We start from the raw sequence: 24,054 nt of genomic DNA on the forward strand, positions 1-24,054 counted from the left end.
AGTGCTCTAGGAAATTACTATTAATGCTGCTTTCTGAAAGTCTGGAGAGGGTCCTTGTGAGTTTTTTTTTCTGTGTTCCAGGAAGTTGAGGACTGTCCTCTGTGTGGGAACAGCTTTGCACAGGTGAAAGAATCAGTGTGGTCTAAGACTCCACAGGTATAAGAGAAGGAAAGTCATGATATGAAAATATTTATGATTACAAGAATTTGTGCCCTGCTAAAGTGACACTTCTGCTGTGAATAATTTACCATAATGAAAGTCAAGAGCTGGGCATCCTGGTGAGTTGACTCTGGCTGTTCAGTGTGAGAGTACTGAGAGGTGCCCCTGAAGAGGCAAGGTTGATGCTTATTATTCCATAGAACAACTGGAATAGTCTTTCTGTATCAGTAGCACATAGTCTGCTAAGGATTGTCATCAGCTGGTCTAGGGAAAAACATCTGGATGCTATCTATCCCAAAAGACTTACCTGCCTCTGTGTGGCACTGGTGAGTGTCCCTTCATCTGGGCTGAGCACTGCTGCTGTAAAGCTTTTTGCAGGCAAGGTTTGGGGAGGAATTTGGAGGAGGGGGCTTTGGGAGTGTTACGGGTTGAGCTGGGTAGAATCCCTATAAACCACACTGGTCTAGTGACTGGTGTCTCTTCTGTTGACCTTATTAGTGACATCCTGCCACCTCTCAGTGGGTTTAGGGTGTCAGGGGGACCTCCAGTGTGAAGTGGGAGCAGGTGCCCATTTGTGGTCTCCACCACTGCCTTGTGCTTGGAGCTGTGCTCTCACCCGTGTGATGATGGTGCCCAAATCCACTGTGGGACTTGTGCACAGTGCTAAAGATGCTCTCCTGTCCTGTCCATCCCCAGCCTGGGCTCCTGCCCCAACCCTCAGCTAACTCCAGTCAAAGCAGCTCACACTGTAGTTCACTGTTTAAATAAAAGTACACGGTGGTCCCCAGGTACTGAGACAGTCTGAGACGTGATGTCTCCGTGGTGTAGTGCAGGGTGTGGAGCCAGTTCATTGCTTTATATCACAGACATGCCCTGAGGGTCTTCTGTTCACAGGAGGCAGCTCATCCTTCTGTCTCCTGAGCTTTTGTGTAACCAACAGGCTGAGCTACTGTGTTTCCTTTGTCTGCTAAGTGCTAAATCTCTGTGCTAACTCCTTTAGGAGATATTAGTATATTTAAGAGTTGCCTTGTCTCCACTTGCAAATATGCTGCTTGTATTCCTGGATGAAGATATTCTTGGAATACTTACGTTAGTGTGAAGCCTCCAGTGGGCATTCTTTTATTCTAGAATAGTGGGTCTTTGTCCAATTTAACATAATGTACTTTGGAAGTGGAAGCCTGTAGTTTGTTGCACAGGAAATGCACTCATTTACCAAATCTCATTAATTAATTGGCACCTTTTTAAGGGAAGTTTCTTCTCTCTTGGGGTGTTTGAGAGAGAAGTAGCACTTTAGGTTTTTAGAATTGATCTCTGATTTTATGAGTGATTCCTTCTGCCTATTAAAAGCGATTTTTCTGCTACTTCTTATTATGAAAAAGGGATCCCAGCTTTGAGAATTACAGTTTAAGCTGCTCAGAACTGTGTGGCAACTCTGTGCTTGCTGCCAGGAGCTGGTGCTGTGCTCAGGACAGTGCATCTCTGCCGTTCGACGTAATATTCTACATGATGGAAAACTAAAGTAGTTTGTTGGTTTGTTTTTTTTTTTTTGATTCCTTGTATATCCCCCACCACTTCTGGGTGGTACAAGATTAGTCTTCTTGGCTGCCAATCTACAGAGCTTTGCCCAAACCCCGAGACACGTAGCGGCGCCTGCACTGCGCCAACCGTATCAGACAAACCTCGCCGCCTTTCCCAGCGGGCTCTAGGGATAGAACTGTGCAGACGCTTCTCCTCAGCCACCTCCTCTTTGCTCCTTCCCTTGCTTCACTTTGTCATTTCCAGGTCACTTCCCTTGCCTTTGTCAGCATGTTCAGCGTTGCTCCGCGTCGGCGCTGCCCTCGGGAACACGGTCATGCATACTAAATTCACGTCTGGGACCACGGCATGAAGTGGTCCATCCACTCGGGAGCCAGATGCAGCCATAGGGAAGAACGGGCAGGCTGCTGACCTTCTGGAGGTCAATTCTCTGCAGCCACATGAGCACCTTCTTCTGCCCTCCTGGAGCTGGAGTGTCGGGTGGGTGCGCTGCTTCTGCCACCCCTGGCTGCTCTGACTTGTCACCAGTGGCGCCTGAGCCAGTCTGTTTTAGTAATGCAATTATTCACATTGAGCTTAATCAGTGAGCCACAGAGCAATCTACCGGTGGCTCCAATCAGTGGAATTACTCAGAAGGATCAAAATGAACTTCTCTTTTTGAAAATGAAGCTGTCATTCACACAGAAACGAGTTCAAGGAAACCCTGTTCTTTATGCAGGGTGTGCTGTGACCCAAGTACCTGTTCATGTTAAGTCTTTGTCTTTCTGTAATGTAGGAGTAGGGGTCTGTGTATGTTTGGGAGGATGTGGGTCCCGAAGGTGTTTGCCTGCAGAAGAGCCAGGGAAATATCCTTAACTGAGAGAATATGAATAAAGAGCTGCAGAGAATCCTGCCGTTTGCTGTCACTCTGCCAGCAGCACCAGTGCAGTGGGTAAAAGATTGTTTCAGTTGGGTTCAGCTGAGTGTCTAAAGGACAGTGTGGGCACAGCTCAGACTGTGGTCACTGCCTGAGGTGGAATTTTGTGCAGCTGTCCAGCAGTGAGCTGCTGTGTCTGGTAGCTGCTGCCAGGAGCCTGCTGTCCCCATGCAAAGGGTCCTCACACCTTCAGCACCGAAGCGCCAACACACAGCGGGTGGACAGGTCCTCTTGCCTCTCTCACATGTGCTCTTCCTTCCAGTTTTCAGAAATACATGGAGGTCTGCAGGGAGCAGGGAGGGATTTGGTGTGGAAACTGGCCCTCCTCTGTGCTCGGCAGGACTTTGTCCAGGCTTACAGCTGTACGGAGGGGAGGCCAACTGTGCCCCCCCGTTTGAGCGTGCCTCGGCACAGCTGTGGGGAGGAATCCTGCCCACTGCCAGCCGTGTGTTGGGACTTTTATGTGCTCATCTCTGCGTGCACTGCTATGTGTTATTCTACAGACCTGCCTCTGTCTGCTGACTAGACCCAAAAATGCATCGTGTTGTCTCCTCCCCCACATGTGCTGGATGCCACTTGCTCACTGAGAGCATGGCTTGAAGGTTTTACCCTGCCCATGAACTGGTGCCAAAAGGGAGTCTCTTTCCTCTCTTGGAGCTGTGCATCTCCTCCCTCTCCCTTGCCTCGGGTTTGCAGGTTGTGTGGCTGACAGGAGTGGGCTCCCTGGGCTCATTCTGTAGGCAATGTTCGGTTTTGATAAGGGGCAGGGCAGTCCTTGGAGGGTTTTTTACTTCTTGGTGTGTTAATTTTCTGCTAGATCAGCAGAGTGAACAGACTCACCCCACTTTCTGCCAGTTGCTGTCTCTGTTGCAAGGAAAGCAACAGGGATGGGAAAGCAAGATCTCTGCTTTGCTGCATGTGGTCATACCAGATTAACATCCAGCTGCTGTCTTGCCTATTTCTTACCTCGGATGTGACTGCAAATGGAAACTGCTGAGCTTTTATATGATTATTGTTGGATTCTGAGTTTCAAAATGCAGCCACAAATAGCTGTTTGGCTTTGAAAAGCTAAACGTTGGGTGCATGTAGTCATTAATTTATTGTCAGACTTAGGCTCATTGGGGTAAGTGAGCATCAGATGATGGGATCCAAATACTTCCATGCTTTCAGAAACCTCAGTTCCCAAGTTGGAGATTAGGTCCAAATGTTCATGGTGATCTTTCCCAAAATGTCTAATCCCAAAGGGCATAACACCCTCCTGCCCATCTCTGGGCCTTCAGCTCAAGGTCTTGAGTTCAGTTCCTGTCCTTGGTTATCCCATGGTGTCCTGCAAAGGTAAGGGGGAGCCAAATCTGAAGGTATTTTGAATTGCCAAAGGCCCTCTGTATTTTGAGTATTTGAAATTGAGCTGGGGAGGAGGGTTTGTCCTACACCACGTTGCTGTTATTTTAAGGTATTGGGTTTGGGGTTTGGAGGGTCTTCTTGCTTTATTTGTCACTTTCACAGTAGATGATTGTGATGCAGAAAACCTAGTCTAGGATTCTTGCTGCTCATTAAAACTAAAGGGATAATTGAAAAGTGTCCACTTGGGTCCAGGTTTTCAACTTAGTTCAGATTCATGATTAGGGAGCCCAAAATATGGATTAAAAGGCCAAAATGCACAAATAACTGATGTCTCCAAGACATCAATCTGTCTCTGGCATTGCTGTTTCTCTTGAGTTGTAGGAATAAGTGTGGTAACACTCTGGTATTTATTAGCAAAATGGTAACTCCCTCATGGCAGCCTCTGCAGGCTTTAGGCATCAGTTCAGGAAAACACAGAACCATGTGAACCACCCTATCTCTGCTGAATGGGACATTTATATGTTTACTAAATTTTGAGCACACGAGGAGCCTCGTTGGCTGTTGCATTTTGAAGCACATATTTAAATGATTTACTGACCTGGGGCTTACATGCAGATGTGAATATTAAAAATGAAAATTCAAGTATCCAGTCCAGATTGTGAAGCTGAAATACGTCTTTTCAATGCAGTGTTGAGGATTTAAACAAACATTTTCCATTAAGTTTTATGGAAGTTACATGCCTTAACTCCTGTAGACTGCTTTGAGGAACATCAGTGGAGTGTTCCAGTTTGAAGCCCTAAATGCTGGATGTCTTTGCACTGCTGTCTGTATTCTCAACTCTGAGAGCCTTGTAGCATCTCCTGGTCATTGTTTTGCATCAGGACTCTGACTGTCCTTGTCACACTGTTGCCAGCCCCTCCAACTTTGTCTTTAGTTCCATGGTACTTAGTTTTATCTTAAAATGACAATTTCTGCTCCTGAATCGGTACAGTTTCAGTTTCTAGTCTTATTTCTACTTAGCCTGTCTTGTAGGGGGAGATGAACATTTACAACCTTTAAATTTGTGAAGGAAGCACTTGAAACACTTGACAGCATTAACCATAAGTGCTCAGAACCCCAAAGGGAATAGAAAGTTGATAGATTTGTGTGTGTGTTTTTAAATCTCGAGGTTTTAACATCAGTCTCCTGAGCAGTGGAAAGGCTCTTTCATTGCTGCAGAGCATTTGATGCCAACCTGGCACACACAGCCTCACAAACTCCCACGTGGGCATCAGCCAGACACCTGTGCTGGGAGAATGGATGGGTCCTGCAGTGTTTTAGCACGGACTTCAGCTGAATGAGACTCCTCTCTGCCTTTCTGGAGAGCACTTACAGTTGTTCCCAGCTGCTCGTGTTTCTTGATGCTCTGCCTTCTTTTTAGTGGTGCTCCAGGGATCCCAGACTGGTGTAGTAAGTGTAATTTTGATGTGCCTTATGTAGAACTGCTCTGGTTTTTTGGAGGTAAAACTGTTTTCCTTCAGCTCTGCCTTTTGTTCATAGGCATCAGTGCTTGAGGCAGAGCATTTCATTAAAGATTTATGTAAAGCAGGGGCTGGTCTCTGAAGCAGGAGGATAAAGCTGTGCTCCAGAATGCTAATGCAGAGCTGGAGAGTTTGAGATGTGCATAATGCAGCACTGGTTGGCACAACCTGATATTTCGTGCAGGAGAGGGAAACTTGCACCGTGTTTACGTTTGCCACCCTGTAACTTTGAGGTTTGTTCACATTTCAGTTTAGGTGAGGGAACAGAAACACCCTTCAGGCAGACCTTGCCAGGAGCCCTGAGTGTGCCCAGGCTGGAAGGAGTGAAGGGGTTTGGCTCTGGAGCTGGGGTGGCAGGCAGCCGCCAGCCTGGAGCCTGCCACTGCACCGAGCTCAAGTTGTTGGGAGAAAACCACAACCACGTGACTTTTGTTCTCTCTCTCCCCTATCCCTCCTTTTCCAGCTGGCAGGATGTGGAAGTGAAGCTCAGCTTATGTTTCCTTCACAGAGACCTCTCTGATAACTTCTGTAGTGGCTGAATGTGCGGAGAGTGGCCCTTTTCTCTGTCACTGGCTCCCGAGTGCTGTCCTGGTGGGGTGTTTGGGAATCCAGGGAGTCTGTCAGACACTGAGGCACTTCTGAAAATTCACAAGTGCACCCGACAGCACTGGTGTGGGTGACTCCATTGCATACCTGGCAGTTGCTGCAGTGCTGCTGGAAATCTGCCTTGTGGAAGAGCACATGTGTTCCTACAGAGCCAGGAGCAGGGACTGTCCCAGACCCACCCACAGCAGCTTGTGCAGAGCCAAGCAGCCTCTGTCTGACAGCACTAACTGGACATCTAACAGCATGTGGAGCTTCCCCTGGGCTCCACAGCTGCACACAGGAGCCCACACAGTACTTTTTGAGAACAGTGTTGTTTACTGTCCATGGCAGGTGCAGCTCCTGTTCCCCGCTTTGCAGGCAAAGCTCCTTCCTGTAAGGATGCACCCGAAGCTCCCAGGGACTTGGTAGCGTTCAGCCAGGCATTAATGTATTGCTGAGCTGTTTTTTCTGAATGTAAAGGCACGACAGGAAACGGGGGTTTGTATTCATGGAAATGTAATTATGTATGTTGTGTAAACTAACTAGTAAAAGTAATTCTGGAACTCACAACAGGACAAGATTTGAATGCTTATTAACCAAAACAATGGCAGTTGCTGTGTAGGTTGGAATAAACATCTCTGTCCTATAGGAGAGGTTGTGAGTGTTATCCTGTCCTCCCTTATAGCCCTGGCAGCCGGAAATGACCATCCTGCAGACACAGTGTGGGAGGCTTTGGCAAATGTGGTCTTGGATTGTCTCTGCTGTATGGAGATCCTGCAAGTTACAGGATAAAAGGCTGGAACAAGCTTGCCTACACAGGCGGTTCACTTCCAGCTAATCTCCTGAAGATAGGATCTGTGTGTTCCTTTGAAGTCATTCATGGAGAGCCATGATAATGTGGAAATCTCTTGGACTGTCTCCTCCTGCCCAGCAGCTCCAGCCGGGATCACAGGCCAGACTGCTGCACTGAATGTGGGAGAAGGAAGTGCTGCTGAAGGGCTCTGGGCATGCAGAGGGTGGTGGGTGGCAAATGGCCTTGTCAGGGGATGAACAGGGTGAGGTTTGATTTGCATACTGAAATTTCAGCCAGAGCAGCATTAACAGTGTGAGTGTGAAATATGTCTGAGCTGGAGAGCCCAAAGGTGTGGGTTGCAGATGGTTCCTGGGGTGTGAGCTCCCCGCTCACATCAGCTGTGTGGAACAATTGCACTGCTTGTCACTGAGGCATCAGACCCCAGGACTGAGCTGGTTTCACTGATTTCACGTGTGCCTGAACTAACAGAGCAGACCATGATGCTCTCATTTCCAGTTGGTTTTGAGGTAAGGCTCTCCCCAGACTGGAACGTCCCAGTCGTCTTCCCATCAGTCGTCTGCATGGAGGACACCAGCCACATGTGTGTATTTTAGCAAGCACACAGTTAGAGAACACCCTCAGCAGGTTTTTACTCTGCATTTGCCAAAGGCAGGTAATGCCAAGCTGACAGCTTTTGTAAGAGAAGGTTCTTAGAAACTTGAGTTATTCTGGTGCAAGTCGACTTGGCTGTGATGTGAGTGGAGCTATAGATAAGGATTGGCCAATCCTGTTAGGGTTAGCAAGGAATAATTAAAATGATTCTCTAGTTCTCCTAAACCGTGGAATATGAATTGTAAAAAATCCAAATCTATTTCTTCATTTTTGTGGTTTCTTTTTTGGCAGTGCATGTGATGTAGGACAGCTAAATGTCACTTGGCTTATCTGCTGTGTCTTCAGCAATGAGTGCAGGCAGCCATCAGCTTCCAGTGACTTTCAGCATCTCTGCAAACAAGCACTGGAAATGGCTTTGCTGATGTTACAGACAATGTTGGACCTAGAAATAACAGGTTGGCAGTGATAAGTTGTTGTTTCCCAGCAGCTTTGGAGGACAGGGTATACTTGAAATAAATCTGTCAGGTAGGGTTTCAAATTGGCCAGGGCTGTAAGCAACAGTTTATTGAGCTTATTTATGATGTGGCACCTAGGAAATGAAATGGAGAAATGTCAAGTGCTTTCAACACCAGCCAGCACAGTTTAATGCCCCCTCCCCCTTGCTTGGAAGCTCTGTCTTGGCTTCATGCCGGAAGCATATTATTGTAATAAAACACATTTCACATTCTAGGTGGTAAATGGAATTTACCCGATAATTAAAACTAGAAATAAAATAAGTGCATTCATCATCATCTTCATTCCCAGCATAGCTGACATTCTTACCACTATATATGGTATAAAAATGTGCACCTTGGGCTTTTTAGCTGTTCATGGCGTAATGACCAAATCCATCTGGGAGAGTCTTGGGAATCGAAGCTGAAGCAAAACCACACAAAAACTAGATCTGAGCAGTTCCTGTAAATGTTTCCAAAATCTCTTCTCCTGCATTTGGACTTTGGCCTGGTCTGGAGCCCATGTTCCTTCCAGACTGCTGGTTGTTACCACTGTACAAAGAACAGCCTCAAGTTCCTCAGCTGAGTGACCATCTGTCTGCCCTCCCACACAGACACCTGAAGATGAGATAATGTTGAAAAGAAAACAATTTAAATAATTTAAAGCCTCAAATGCGTCTTCCTACAATCTTTAAAGTTTCCAGTGTGTTCTTTTTCATGTGTTAATAGGATAGATATGTTCTTAGAGGCGAAGTTTGCTTGTTACATTAGAATTGTGCATTCAGTTTGGTAGAGTTGTTTCATAATTGTGCAAAGGATATTCTCGATGCCTCTGTTATAACACATGCACTGAGCCTGAGTCACTTGGACATGCACAAATGAATATTAGTTGGATTCAGTCCTTAGGGCCAGCAGCCTTTCTGCAAACCTGGGGACAGGGAGGAGTGACACGAGCTCTGCAGTCTGTTTTGCAAGTTATGTCTCTTTGTGCAGTCTTACTGAGTAAAGCCTTAGTAAGCACAGTCGTATAATCCAGTACAAGTAGCACAACTGAGCACAGCAATTTCTTTTCAGAGGAGTGCTTGCTAATATTAGGATAAACTTACACAAAATAGCAAAATTAAAGACAACTTTAAAATGCAGCTAGAGGGATCTTGGATTAAAAATCTCTTGTGTGCTGCTTTATGAACAAACAACTTCATCCCTGATAGATTGTGAGCCCTGAGCATACATAACAAGGCAATTAAGAGAAAGCACAGTCAATGGAATAATATTGTATTATCTTTTTGTTTCACATAAGTCCTGTATCTCCTTTCCACTGCCAGTTTGCTGTAAATTGCACCTTGTCATTAATAGGATTATTGATAACTCTGCCAAAAAGAGCTTCTGCAGAATTTACTGTTTGCTAAAATGCCTCCATCATTTAAAAGTGTTACTAATACGCTTTAAACATAAATCTTGTACAGTTAATGCTCTAGGTTACAGCCAGCAGCAAGCAGAGCTGTGGATTGCTAAAGCTGGAAGACAGGGACACACGCCTGCTGCGACTGCAGTGTGTCCAGCTGCTGGAGTTTTTTTCAAGTCTGTAAACTTTTAAAAGTGAATTTATCTTTCCCCCATGGGGCAAATTCAGGGGTGAATTCCACCCTGGATAATTTGGCTTGTGCCACGATCTAATGTTCACCAGACAACTCGTGTGTCCCTTGCTTTCACCCTCTCCCCCAGCTCCTTTGGAGGCAGCAGCTGTGGTGTGGGTGGCCCTGGGTTGTGCTGCTGATGTTGGCTCACCTTGGAGGTGGCACTGCAGGTGGCTTGTGCTGGCCTTGGCCACAGGGACACAGTGATAAAGGTTCAAAGTCTGACAGCCTCTGGGCAGTCAGCTGGAGGATGTGGGTTCACATCCAGCAGCACAAAGGTGTTCATTGCCTGCCAGCACAGCTGTCAGGCATAGGGTACATGTCACACACCGTCCCTCCTTGGGGACCTGGGATGGATGACTGTAGGGCATGGGCTCGTTTTGGGCTAAAAGACAGCATTGTGGCTGGAACTCTCTCCAAACCACTTTTCTTTGCAGGGTAGCATCACATCTCTGCAGCTTGGCCTGGTTTCAACCAGCTGCTCCCTGTCCTTTATCATCCTGTCCTGGGTGTCATCGTGGCACCTGCAGTGTGGCTGTGCAGAGAAAAGGGCTGGTGCTGCTGAGTCTCCTCTGCCCTTTGACAGTTTCCCAAATCCTCCCTGCGTGCTGAGGTCCCAGAGGTGCTGAGTGGGATTCCAGAGCGAGGTTTGACAGTGGAGGTGCCAATGCCCATCGCTCCAGTTTATTAGGAAGAGTTATGTTGCAGGATTATCCTGGACTGCTTTGCTCCTGCTGGGCAGTGCTTTATTGCTGACAGGTCTGAAAGCTGCAGAGGATTTGGGGAAATGAAAATAGATGATTCTCCCATCTCTGGTGATCCAGAGATCATCTGTCACTGCCTTTGCAGCTTGAATCTGGGTTGCTGTCTGGAGCATCAGGCTTATTCAGGTGATCACTGCTATACCCAGTATGCCCTGTCTCTGTGTAGTATTCTCTAGTGCTCAGTCCTGCTCAGACTAAAATAACACAAATTAATTTAGTCACATCTGTGAGACGTGATTTACTGTTATTTGATGGAACTGTGTGGTGTCAATCTGTCACTGTAACAAGACGTGAACAGACTTGCTGTGGTACCATCCTGATGTTTCAGCACAGTGACCAAATTCAGGCTAAACAAAGATGGTGCAGAGCAATTCCCTGGGATTTTCATTACCAACATGGTGATGCTCAGATGTTGTTGAAGTCCATGGCCTGCATGGAGTTAGAGCAGTGACCAGTCCGTGCTCTTGCAGCCCCTTCTCTAGCTCGTGTAAAGCTGCGATCGAGGCAGCGTGCTCAGTCATTTAGAAGATGATTGTTCTCTCAAAGCAGCAGTTTGTCAGACTGTAATTTTAAAATTACATTGTGTTTTGCTGGGACTTGGCAGAACTTCTCTGAGGCCCAGACTTTTAAAATAGCACCCCAGAAAAGCTCATTCCTGCTGCAATTAAAAACAAAAACAAAAGGAAGAAGGAAGAGTGATTTGAAATGAACTGTTTGTTTGGGAGTTGGTTTGGGTTTTTTTCTTTTAAGAGAATGCTGTCTGAAACTCTTGCTTTTGAAGATGTATTCCCACGCTGAGTCACATCCAAGGTTCATACAGAACAGTCTGGCTGATGTTTTAGAGGTCGATATTTGTTGCCTACTTCAGCGATGTTGCCGGTTCACAGCAGTGGTGTCTCGCAGAGGAGGGCTACAGGCATGCCCTGAGATAAATTGATTCAAAAGGTAGGCACTGCCTCTTGGCTGCTTTCATTTTCCTCCCCCTGGGTTCGCTGTGCTGGTGTGATTACAGCACACACCAGGCTGGGGTTGCCATCTTTCACTGGGTGACAAGGACAAACATTTTTGCCTTCAGAGAGAGACTGAAGGTTTCTCTATTGTGTGTCACTGCTGTCTGGGGAGCACGTAACTGCATGTCACCTGTGACAAACACAGCATTAGAAATAAGTCTGCTGTGGGTTAAGAGCCTCTATCTGGAGGTTATGTGGCTGTTATGCTACTAAATGTCACTTTAACTTACAGAGTCTCACTCCAACCTTATTTCTCAGTGCCTCGGTTGGTGAGCTCGTGGTTTTGCTGCTGCCACTCATGAAGTGCATAACTCAGTGTGAGTAAAGACACCCGTCTGAAACCATAATGTACAATCACATTAAGCCCCATTAGTTAAGAGTTGGACTGGTTACAAATGAGGGCAAAATGCACACTCCGTTGCTGCATCTGTCTCTTCTCCCTGTGTGTGTTTAATTTTCTGAACAAAGGGTGGGGAATTAAGAGACACCTCTGTGATACATTCGCTGCCATTTTGAGCCAGCTCAGGTCTGGGAGAGCAATTATATTGTAGTCAGCTCTGTGAGTCATCCCAAAAAATGCCAGCTCAGGTTTGATTGCCGAGATGGTATTGTTGCTGAAGTGCGAGACATGGAGTAGAAAGAAGACAACGTGGTATTTAGCTGCAAGACTGAGCTCAAGATGCTGACAATTTGAAAAAGCTCGGTTTTGACTTTGCGTGCCAAACAAATTTACTGTAGGAAGAACACGTTTGCCACACAGTGATGTCATTTTCATAGAGTCACTCTACAGATGGTGCCCGCAGCTCAGCAGAAGGCTTGGTCTGAATACAAAGACCTCTTCAGGATTCTTCTAAGTCTCCTCGTTGGAAGAAAGCCAGTGCTGATGTGATAGCGAAATGCAGGTAGTGAAACTACTCACCCAGTAAAATTCTTTCCTGAACTCAGCTTGCAAATCAAAAGTGTCATTGAACTGCCTAGAGAAGGTGAAAATTATCAAAGATTTGCAGTTGTGAGAAAGAGGAAAAAAAATATTCAGGATTCTACAGAGGATGGAGACATGGTGCTGGACCAACCCCTTTCTTTGTGGAAGGGTCGTTTGGAACATGGAAGCTCCTGGAGGCTTTTGTAGAAATGAGCATTGAATAGCAATGGACTGAGCTCCAGGATAACCTCTTGACTCTGGCTTCTCATGGTGTGTGGGGTGGCAGCGGAGCGAAACGAAGAGCTGGTGTAACATGAGAAGCTTTCAAAGTGGAGGATTTGGGAATTTTGAAATTGAGTTCTCCTTGAGAAGTCACTCAGTTGGTAAAATGGACTACAGTCCTGAAAAACGGTGGTGGATTGTGCCGTATATAAGATGGAACTTTCTTCTACCCAGGTAATTGTTGTAGCCATCTGAATACTCACTATGTTAAGAAAAATTTTAAACAAGAAAGCAATTGTATGTTTTTGAATGGCAGGCACACACTGAAAAATGCCCTGGACAAAAAAGAATATTGGTCATTAATGTGGTAAAAGAGACATAATGGGCTAAATCACTTAATTTCCCACACATTTCCGGATTTGGCCAGTGCAAAAGATTTCACTGAAATGATCACAAAACAGACTGAGATAATCTTGGCCAATATCCTCCTTTTTGACAAAACATATCCTAATAATAAAATCCTGCTTTTGATCACTTATGTCAGTGAAAGGACTTTTCATGGTCCTTCCTTTTCATAGTGTTTAATAGGCTGTGGTGACATTGCCAACCAGCTCGAAGCAGGAAGGGAAGGAGAGCTTTGTGCTGGCCTTGGCAGGAAGGTCAGGGCACAGATCTGGCCCAAGCGTGGTGGCACTTGCAGGGACCAGCTGGGGGCTTTATTAAATGTGTGGAGTGGAAATGAATGGGAACCACTGGTGTGAAGGGGGGATCTTCACAGATACCTCTATTTAGAGACAGTACTTGAACAAAATGCTTCTTATAGTATGGAGGGAGTTCAGATATGGGTGGACTCCTCCTGTTTCCCAAAAAAGTCACTGACAGTGACTCTTGGCCCTGCTGAGATGCAGGGAGTTCTCCAGGTGAGGTGACACAACTGCAGACATGCACTGCCGAGCAGGTAAATAGCCATTACATCTCTGCTTTTGGGCGCTGCAGCTTCTCTGGAGTTTTGTCTGTTAAAACTCTTTGAAGAAATTAAATACCCGGGGCTCTTTCTAAAACTGAATTGCATTTTGTCCTGTTCTTGTGGCACAGTGTGATGGTTTTGAGCAATTTCTGAGCTGTTGGGGGGTTTTTTTACCAACTGTTTAAAGGCACCTGATTTCACTGTGTTGTTTCAAAGTTTGAATATTTCAGTTTTGTGGATATTTTAAGCAGGGATCCTTGAAATCCCTAAAAAACCAGCTTGTTTCTTTGAGTCCCAGGCATGTCTGCTGAAAACACTGTCACAAGAAGCAATTTCACTGTATGGCTGCCCAGAGCAGACGTATTGATGTTATTTAGCCTTCACTTGCCAAGCTGAGTGTTGGGATTGTGTTTTCACATGTGAGGAAGCTATCAGCTTTTCAGATAGCCATATTTTCATAAGCTGCATTTGGCTGTCATACCTTCTCCTGGAGTTTCTTGATATGCAAACAAGTCTCAGTTATATGTGCTCCTGGCCTATAAACTGATATCCCTGAAGAGTTCCTGATTATCCTTCCATTAACTTTTACTCTCCTCCATCTCCCTTGGGGAGGTAACAAGTAGTCTTTCCTTCATCATGGGTTTCCAGCTGGTTACCTCCTTGCTTCCTTCCTAAATAGATTCTCTCAGCAGGGAAGTACAGTCTGTCAAACTTCAGTGCTGCCTAAAAGTACAGCAGGGACTGCTGAAATGGGAATTTGAAAATTTGAAGTGCGAGGAGAGCATCCTGGATCTCAAAGTGTCATCCCAAAAAAACGGAATAACCATACACCACGTCTGAGCACAGTGTCCTAGTGCAGCCAGGAGAAGGGGTTCTGCTGTTTGAATGTGGTGTTTCAGCTCCTCAGCTGTGCTACTGGAAACTTTAACGGAGCATTACGTGAGACTCTGCCACTCTTACATTTTCTGGTCTAATTAGCACTATTTACAAACCAAGTCAGCCCCACTTCTTGGTTGCATTGAACACTGCTCGCATTATTACATTCCTCACTTCCATGGTTTTTTCTTTGTAGAGTTCAGATTGTTTCTGAGTCAGATTGCCATACTCCGTGTCCATCATAGCTGCAGCCGGGGTCATCCCAGCAAAGCACTTAGCAATGAAATCTTCACCTGTCCTTGTCCATCCTTCTGCAAACTCCTGTGGCAGTAAATGTTTGTGTGAGTACAGCCTGAACCCTGTTCCCAAAGACTGAATCCATGGAGGGTGTATTGCACTGGGAACCCACACATGCAAGTTTTGGACATGCTACTAGCTTGACCCCTAATCTCTGTGATCATTTAAATTCTAAGTAGTCCTAAAACAGTCTTTGTGGCCATTCTGTGCTGTCATATATTCCTGCTTGGTGTATATCCAGTTGACAAAGGGCTGTATGTCTTATCTAGTTATTGCCTTAAATTGAGCATAAACCAGTGTTCTTGTCAATATTCTTTGTTTGCAGCAGCCTGCTGGCTCAACTTCTTTAGAATTATTCAAACTGAAGTAATTATTTAGCTGAATAAATGTTTCAAGAAAAGTTGCACATTTCTGGTTTTGATAGTAGCACTCTTAGAAAATTTGCAAATACCAGGGGCTGAGTTTTTAAATGGGATCTCTAACTTTGTTTCTGTAAGTGTTGACGTGAGCCGTCAGTTGTATCTGGGGAGCAAAGGTGGCTCCCCTTATCCAGAGGAACATGCTTTTGGAATAGTCACACTGATTTCAAGGGCTTGTTGAGTTTGTGGCCTCTGAACAGAAATAAGATGGCAAGAATACAGCCATCTTGCCATCAGATATGTGGTGATGCCAGACCTAATTTGGGCATGTGATTCATCCAATTTCCCATGCAGAGTGGAAAGTCAAAGGTTTTCTTCAATTGCATGTATAAATCTACAGGCTCGAGAGATTACAGGTGACATTAGACTCTTCCTTTTGCAAATCCTACGTGTTTGCATATCTGTAGGTGCATAGTTTTACCAGAAATTCCCCTATGGAGTTTAAAGTCCTGGTGTGTACGTCTCTTGTCTGAGCAGGTCTGGAGCCTTAGAAGATTAAGTCAGGATGAGACATTTAGCCACAGGGTAACAACTCTGGTGTGCACTCAAATTTTGTATCAGGTAGTTTGTTATATTATTAAAATAGTACAATTTCATAACAGTGGTAGCTGCTGCTTTGAAAACCTCACTGTTGCTCAAGCAAAATGACTGAATGAATATAGTTTTTTGTGTTGGGTGCTATCTGTAGATGCAGGTTGGGATTTTCACTGTGTCCCTGTACAGCATGTCCTTTTCCAAGCACTGCAGAGGGGTGCGTGTGTCCCCCAGTCTGGGCTGCCCATACCCCAGGCAAGCTGGTGCCCTGCAGCCTTGAAGGCTGAGGGGGGAAAAAAACCACGTGTGTTGTTTGGGGCTTCTCAAAGCACCAGAATAACGAGTTAAGAAAGCTCTGCTTTCTGTGCTTTCTGATGGGTCACATATCTTTTTGATCTGTAGGATTTGCACCCTTGACACCATCTTTTGAGGAGCACTTCCAAAAAGTATGGAATGAATGTAGATTATGTGGGAAATGTCTCAGTAGTGTGCTCACACAGCTCGAGTCAGCACAGTCTCCCACTGTTAACGGAGCACGTCCTTTATGGAAATTGGCTTTGTAACCCACATTTCAACAGCTGAAGAGTTATGAGGTCAGCAAGTGCAGTTCAGAATTTAGCTCATTTTGTGTATATCTTGGACCATACTCACCCCTGGGTTTTATACCACAAAAATCAGTGGAATGATGCCAAAAAAAAAAATAAATTATTCTCTTAATATTTAAAGTCAGCTCTTCCAACACGTGTGTGTGTCACTGAGCTCCCTACCACAGCTCTAGGAAGGGTTCTGCTTGCTGGTTCCTGAAGGTTATAATTGCTGTATGGGCACTAAGAATCGCTAACAATAGCAGGTTTTGGATGGATATTAAATCTTGTGCTTCAGGATATGAACTGGTCTCTTAGGAGCAGAAAGAGGCTGCTGTAGTGAGCAAACTGTTGGATTTCTGCAGTGCTCTTGCCTTTCAGTGATGCATCCAGTGGTGGCCAGAGTGAGAGGCAGGTGGGTGAGCTGGATGGACCACGGGTGATTCCCATGGTTCTCTCAGAGCAGATTGTTGATCCCAAAGCCAGAGCATCACATCGCTGCTGCTTTGATAGGAAGCTCAGAACTAATGTCTGCAGTCCTTTTTAATGACAGACTTCTAGCAGTGATCACAGAATTGTCTTGCAGAGTTAATTTCGGCTAATGAGCAATTAGTCAGCTCAGCAGTGACTCTCCCCTGCCTGTTGCCCCTGGGGAAGAGGTGGTCGGGGCTGAGCATGGTGCTTCCCTGTGGTGTGGGAGCCCCAGCAGGATCTGTGTGGGCCCAGCACCCTCACCTGTAGTGGCACTTGGGCTGCAGCTCAAATTCCCTCTTTCTGGAGCAGAGGGATTTATTTTCCAGCTACAGACTTGCAGCATTATCCTAAATGTCAGCAGAGTCTCTTCTTTCTTCTTCTTCTTTTTTTTTTTTTTTTAATACTTAACGCAGCCAGAGAAAAATCTGTCAGCAGAAGACTCTTTGCGTGCCCGAACGAAGGCTGAGCTTGCGTGGGCTGAGCCTATTCCAGGGAGAACGTGCTTAAATTTGGGGGCAGCTCCAGATGCTGCTTTGCTGCCTCGCGCGGGGCTGGCGCGGGCCCGGCTGCCCCGGGTCACGCCGCGGCAGTGGGTGGTGGCACCGGGAGCGGGCACAGATGGTGCTCCAGAAGGGGGAATCCAGAAGCTCACGAGCTCGTTTCTTTTAGGGAGACGCGTCCATATGTCACCCATAGAGCAGGAGAGCCTGCTCGTCAGCCTGGAGCGCTCCCAGGCTGCCTGGGTGGAATGACCCGGATCTGTAGCTGAGCAGGAGCTGTTGGCTGTGCTGGTGTAGCCCCTGTGCTCTGTCCGTCCTCCCTGCCAGGGAGGGAAGTCCTGTGTGTCTGAGTGTCATCATCAGTACCTCTCCTGCCCAGGGCTGAGAGGTGGGACTTAGCTAGGGAGCCTGCATGGCTGAATCCATCACTGACGGGCTCAGCTCTGACCTCTTGGTTTTCCTGTCCACAGTCCTGGCACAGCTCTGGGCGGTGAGTTGAGAACAGAGGATGCGAGCACCACGAATCAGGTGCTTGGTTGTCCATTCCCTTGGCTGGGCACTGCACACCGGGCCACAGAGATGCTCCCAACAAAGGATGTCTTGCAGTTGGACATAAATCTCAGGGATGCCTCCAGACTGTGGCAATTGGCACAAATGTCTCTTAAATTTTTGCTCCTAATCTGGTAACTGAGCGTTGCTCGAATACGGTATAATTAACAGGGGTGATATATTGACATGGGTGACAGTCAGAGCTTATGCTGCTCTTCAGAAGCTGTTGATGTTTGCCAGATAAAAATTAGACCCTCCTCCATTTAATATTTTAGCAAATTTGGGAAAGAAAGGAAGTCAAATGAAATGTTGTTCCACCCAAACTGGAGCAGTGGCAAGCAAGTCACTTGAATTTCTGTATTTACATATTGAGGAGGAGGGGTGCACTTACATAAAGACGTGTGTGCCTCTATATAACTGTATATACATATGTAACACCCAAAATACATCATTATGCATTCATATTCACATGTGGAGTCTGTCTGAGGATGTATGTGTATATATAAAAATATGATTTATAGGTTTTTAAACCTCCCTGACAGACTCCAGGAGACCAATTTCTAAATGTATGCCAAGATTTTTGACTAAGAGACAGGTAGCAGTAGGTGCTAATAAATGAAAGAACTGCAAGTAAAATGTTGTGACATCCACCTCTCTGAACAACCTGCGGAGCGCTGGCAGAATCATCAAACCGAGCTGAGAGTAATCAGCAGGGACTGATAAAGCTGCTCTTGTAATTATTTGTTTGATATACAGCTTTCCTTCTTCCTTCTGCATAAATAGCAGAATTGCTTTGCTTAGTGTGGGAGGTTTTTTTATTCCTGTCAGGGCTTGTTCTCACCAAGATGTCATGAGAGGAGGACTGAGATCTGCATTTTTGTTTTATTTACGGGCTTTCCATTGTAATTCTGACAGCATGCGGTGGAGACAGCATTCATTTGGCTGGGGGGAGGCGTCCTTGCTCATGCAAAGCTGTTGGTGTTGCGGGGGCCAGACTCTGCCCTGCTGCTTTTGAGCTGCCCTGATTCCTCCAGGTTTTGCCTGGAAGCTGCTCCTGAGAGGAGGCGGCTGCTGAGGTCTGAGGGCAGTCACGATGTCATGCCCGGCTATTTAGTTATTAAGTAAAATTCCCACAGCAGCTTTCTCATTTTTAAGAATGAGTTCAATGATGCCACAGCCCAGACTGCCCTACAAAACCACACAGCCCCACAGGTTGACAAGTGTTAGTTATCCTTAAGTAACTCTCTCTCCTCACCACTTCCACTGCTGAAGCAAGAAAATCCAACCATTGACTGACTTCCAGGCAGTCACAGTGGTGGCCCGTCAACGACGACTGAACTGAGCCAAAAGGCTCCCGTTGATGTCAGTGGTTTCTGGGAATGCTGCCTGCATGGTTTTGTTCCGGGATTTCCCTCTCTGTCCGTGCCTGGTTGAGCTCTGACTTCACTCAGGGCTGATTTTCCAATTCTGTGTTTAACTAAAGGTACAGTAACTCATTCCCACCCTAAGCACTCTCATTTTCCTTGTTCCATTTATGTTCTATTTATCCTCTTTCTTTCCTTAATGAAAAAAAGGAAAAGGATAAAGGATAATTTCTAAGCAAAGATAACTTTTTCTTTAAACCCCCCCCAACTCTATGCACAAGAATAGTTTTTATATTGTCTGAGGGTTTTACCAGGATACCAGGAACTTGGGAGGAAGGAGGAGTCGTGAGGGGAGAGAGGCACATTAGAGCAGAAAATAGATTTCCTAGCTTAAAGGAAGAGAAATCCAGACTGCTGCCTTTGGCATACATTTGAATATTGTCAAGGGCATCTGGAATATGTTGATAGGCGTCCTCCTTCTAATAATACTAAAAATCTGCTAATGATGAGGCACAGATATGCCACGGGCCGTGTGTGTCACGTGCACACCCAGTGTTGGGAAAGAGTCTGAGACATCAGAGGCTGCCTTGGGTCTCATGGCGGGGTCAGAGCCAGCTCCCTCTTACTCAGGAGAAATACTTCAGACTTGAACCAGATTAATGAAAAGAGAAATTGCTCTGAGACTAAGAAAAAAAAAGCTCTACACCACTGCAGTGTTATGGGGGGGGGTTGTTCCTGAGCACATCCTTTCAATGCTTTCTGATTCCAGGCGATGATGGCATTTTAAGATAAATAACGTGTTCATGGCTCTGCTTGTTATTGAAGGGCTTTTATTGTTGCTCATGTTACATGAAAAAGAAAATTATTAAAAAAATGTGGCACTAACAAATTGAAGCCTCCAGGGAACTGTTGCCTGAATGGGATTTTGATTGGAGTTCAATTTAATTGGCCATAAATCTCCTCATTTCTGATTTACGTTCTACTTCAGACCAGTCTACCAAATTCATGATAATCAGGTTTTCATTTTTCTCTATCGAGCAAAATACTCTGACATGAGCATAAACAGAAATATTCCTTCAGCAAGGTGACCTCGTTCTTGCTTGCACTGTGCTGGTAATTGATTTAATGCCTCCTTACCTATAACTGGACCTCTTTCTGAGGCTTGTCCATCAGATTTTGAGGTAATTGGTTAGTTGTTTTTGCACTGTAGGATTTGACTGCAAGACATTTCTCATAAACCTCTAGTACAAGATCATTTTACCTCTATGATCATTTTACTGACATGATGGGATAAATTCAGCAGGCAGACGGACGCGTGGCTCTGCTGCAGCTTTCAGTGCAGCTGTGGGCTATCTCAGAGAATAACAGCTCTTGTTCTAGCCTGGAGTAAATTCTGTGAGTTGTAGAGCCCAGTAATTTCTGTGGAGTTTGATTTTTACAGAAGAAAAAGAAGTAAAGGTTTCCAGGCACCCTGAGGCTCCTGTCCCACGTCCCTCCCCTGCTCTGGAGTGCTGTGGTAGAACCGTCCTCTCCTCTCCACTGCTCTACTCCCTTTCCTTTACCCGAGGCTGCTTTTTGTGATTGCTGGTGTCAATTTGTCAGGAGGTTTCCTTCCCCTCCACCCAAAGAAGGCTCTACACGGGTGAACTCTTTAGGGAAGTGATTTGGGAGGGCGGATGAGTAAGAGGTGAGAACCAGGTGGGCTCAAAGGAAATCGAATTGTCATCTAATTCTGATTAGATACCCAAAGCCTTAAATTCACTTGCTGCTCTTGCAATCTCATTCATGGGAGTGTCAGTAAAGTGCCTCAGCTGCTGCAAGGAATGGGTAGGAAAGGGAAAAGAGCCCACATTGAGATGTAATTATTGTTATTGGGTTTGGAGAATATTGCAGTTAAGTGTTTTTCCCTACTTTTCCCGTCCCACCGTTCTTGTCCCTTGTGATCCCTTTGTGTTTCTAACTCATGTAGAAACTTCATTATATTGCTTATTTAACCATTTCCAACAGTACTGGTATTGACAGGTTGAGTTTTCAGCAATTTCACAACTTTGTGGGCTGTAAATTGAATGTTTTAGGGGCTGTTGAAAAGGTGAAAAGAAAGCTACATCTGCTACCATTTTCCTAATTACATCAGCATACTCTGAGTTTGCTAATGCCAGGTACTCTTGCTGAGAAAATGTTTATAACCATGGCCTTGACAACTGGAAGCAATTACTTTGCAGTGGTTTTCCTTTTGTATTCTGAAACACTAGAATTCTTTTTTCTTCTGCTTTCCCTCCCTACAAAAGAAGCAGAGAAAAATATGAATTTCAACTTGTTATCATTATCTTCTGAATATTTTTCTGCAAAGATGAATAGCTGGAAAATTACTGAAAGTAATGTAAAGAAAAATGAGCATCTGCTACTGAAGCTTCTGCTGAGCTCACTGGTTTTAAGGCTTGTGTGACAGTGGTGGGCAGGTACCGAGGCAGATGAGACCCGAGTGTGTCTCGTGTTGTCCTGGCTGAGAACCTGGAGCAGGATTTGTTCCCCATGTAGCGATGGCTGGGTAGTAGATCTTGCTACTAAAAGTGTCCAAGATTTCTCCAGGATGTTTTTCCAGAGTGTGTTATTGTGAACTGTCTCCACTTCCTTAAACTGTGGTTTTTGTGAATGTTTGATGGGGTAAGACTTTTGCAGGATTGAGGCAGGGTGGGAGACGTTTGCTATTTTGGTTCACAGATGGGAGTAAGAACGAGTCCAACTCACTCTGGATTAGGTGTGTTTGTTGAAGTCTGTGCCTTACCAAAGTAATGCTTGACCCTGAGTCTCCTGTACCCTTGGTTTATCCCCTGCCTGTGCTCACTGAGCATTGACTTACACGTTCTGAGTTCTTGTCAGGAGGAGCTCACTGGACCTCCCCCCTTATGGCACAGCTGGACACTCCACTCTCCACACCTTCCCTTATCATGTTCTTTAGGTCCTATAATTTTGCTGGGAGGTTGTGAGAAGCTTGTGCCTTTCATCCCTGAAGTGGGAAGGCTTTTATTTATTTGGTTAATCCGAAAGTTAAGTGGGTGGGAAGATAAGTCTGCAGCCCCGCTCCACTCATCACATGGTACCAGCTCTTGTTTCCCCTTGAGAGAGGCAGAGCAGATGGAAGGCAGAGATGAAATGAGGATCAAAAGTAAACAGCATGATTAAGTTTTTGATAAAGGATAAAACACTTATCACATCAAAGCTGCTGAAAACCACATTAAATGTTTCCTGAACGTTTCGTGTCCACGTAAGCATTAACTGTACTTGCCATGGGGACACTGGTAACAGCAGGTGGTGGAGCTGGAGAAGGCTGGTGAGTATTTACCCTCGTGGCTCTGCTGCAGGTCACCTGCCTGGCCCCAGGCAGGCAGAGCTGGCAGCCTGCAGCCATCCTCTAGCACCTCAAACCTCTCTTGCCACAGATCAGTGGGCTGACATTATGTGCATGGTTAGGCAGCCCTTTAAGCCATGCCCTGCTGAGTTTGGCAGGTTTGGGCACTGGTTTTCTGGAGGTTTTAAGGCACTTGCAGATATAGATAGGTACATCTACCTGTGTGGTGATCCTTTAGTTCCAGGCTTTAGCTCAGTGAATCAAGTCCTTAAATATTTTTGTGTAAGCAGCATAATTTGTAATGAGAAGTGTCTATGGATTGCCTCTTTTCATCACTGGAATGCTGAGCTGTGTTGGCCAGTGGAGAAAGATTTAAAAGCAGGGTATTGCCATTACTTTTCAATTTCCAGTCGTAGGAACATATGAAATGTATCGAAGGAATGCAAACAAAGAGCACTTTATAACAGCCAATAACTGCCATGAATGATGAGCAATTAAACAGAAGAACAGCAAAAAAAAAAAAAAAAAAAAAGAGCAGAGGTAGAAGTAAATACAGGAGAAGGTTTCCTGTTCCAGTTTTTAGCATAACATCCCAGAAGTGCATTTTCTCTGGGGTGGCAATGGGCTGACTTCCAGAAAACCAGATTTTATCATCCAAAAAGCCACAGTTGAACAAACTGTTGCTTGAGCTGTTGCATTGCTCAATCAGAGAACTGAACATACAACCCCAAGAGTTGGGAGCCCACTATGATCTGGTGTGACACCATTGTCCTCCTCATTTTTGGGGTCAGGGAGTCATGAGGACGCCTTACTGCAAAGTACCCCAACAAGTGAGGAGGGACCTCTCCTGTGCCACCTTGCTCAGTACCACTTGCTCAGAGCTGGAGTTATTGATTGCTCTGTGCCACTGCTGGTGGATACAATGTTTTGGTAAAATTAGTGCAAAATGCTACCAGCTCAACAGCATTTTGTGTTCCCTTTGTCCAGATAATGCTGAGACCAATCTGCTTTTGTTTCCAATTTATTATCTTAATTTTCTGTAGGCAAGGAAGGAGCCATGTGCCCTGCCTTTTCCCACATGGGAGGTCCTGTGTAATGGAGACCAGTCCCAGAAAGTGTCTGCCCCTGGATTTTCTTTTTTGCTGTTTTAACCAGTGCAGAAACATTTTCCCATCTCCAGGTCTCAGTCCTTCAGAACACAGAGGTAGTTTAAATGCCATGTGTGGGCAGCCACCTGTATCATCAGTCATTTTGCATGTTGGGGTGTGGAAGTTTGCCCTTCACTACCATCTCACCCACAGCACCTCCTCCAGAGCACCAGTTATCAATTGAAATGGGAATCTGATTTCCTTCTGAAATGAGAGGAACAGCAAAACACTGTGTGTTGAATTGGACTAAAGTTCATGGAAGCACTTATCTGCTGACTTCAGGTTTAACTTCAAGTGCTTTTCAAGTGAGATTTTCAGACATTTTTACCACATGTGAGCTTTTGTTTCCGGGAAAAGTAGAATAAATATTTTATGACCAAGGTGGACTTCTTTACAAATATCTGATAATCTGGACTCCATTTTTGCTTGCCATGGTTTATATGATAAAGCTCAGAATGGGGGCAGTACTAAACAGTTTGAGA

At 45.4% G+C, this 24,054-nt stretch overlaps 1 protein-coding gene across 2 annotated transcripts in view; it reads left to right on the top strand.

Moving 5' to 3' along the window:
* RASGEF1C (RasGEF domain family member 1C) overlaps window positions 1–24,054 on the top strand; it is a 72,403-nt gene that overhangs the window by 14,020 nt on the left and 34,329 nt on the right. Inside the window, exon 1 of one of the 2 annotated variants that reach the window (XM_032703102.1) lies at window positions 264–278. The exons of the other annotated variant lie outside the window; for it this stretch is intronic. The gene's annotated coding sequence lies outside the window, so the exon portion shown is untranslated. Of the gene's footprint in view, window positions 1–263; window positions 279–24,054 lie in introns of those variants that run through there. 2 annotated transcript variants of the gene reach the window in all.

Source organism: Chiroxiphia lanceolata, chromosome 15 (genome assembly GCF_009829145.1).
Source record: "Chiroxiphia lanceolata isolate bChiLan1 chromosome 15, bChiLan1.pri, whole genome shotgun sequence".
Classification (NCBI taxonomy): Eukaryota; Metazoa; Chordata; class Aves; order Passeriformes; family Pipridae; genus Chiroxiphia; species Chiroxiphia lanceolata.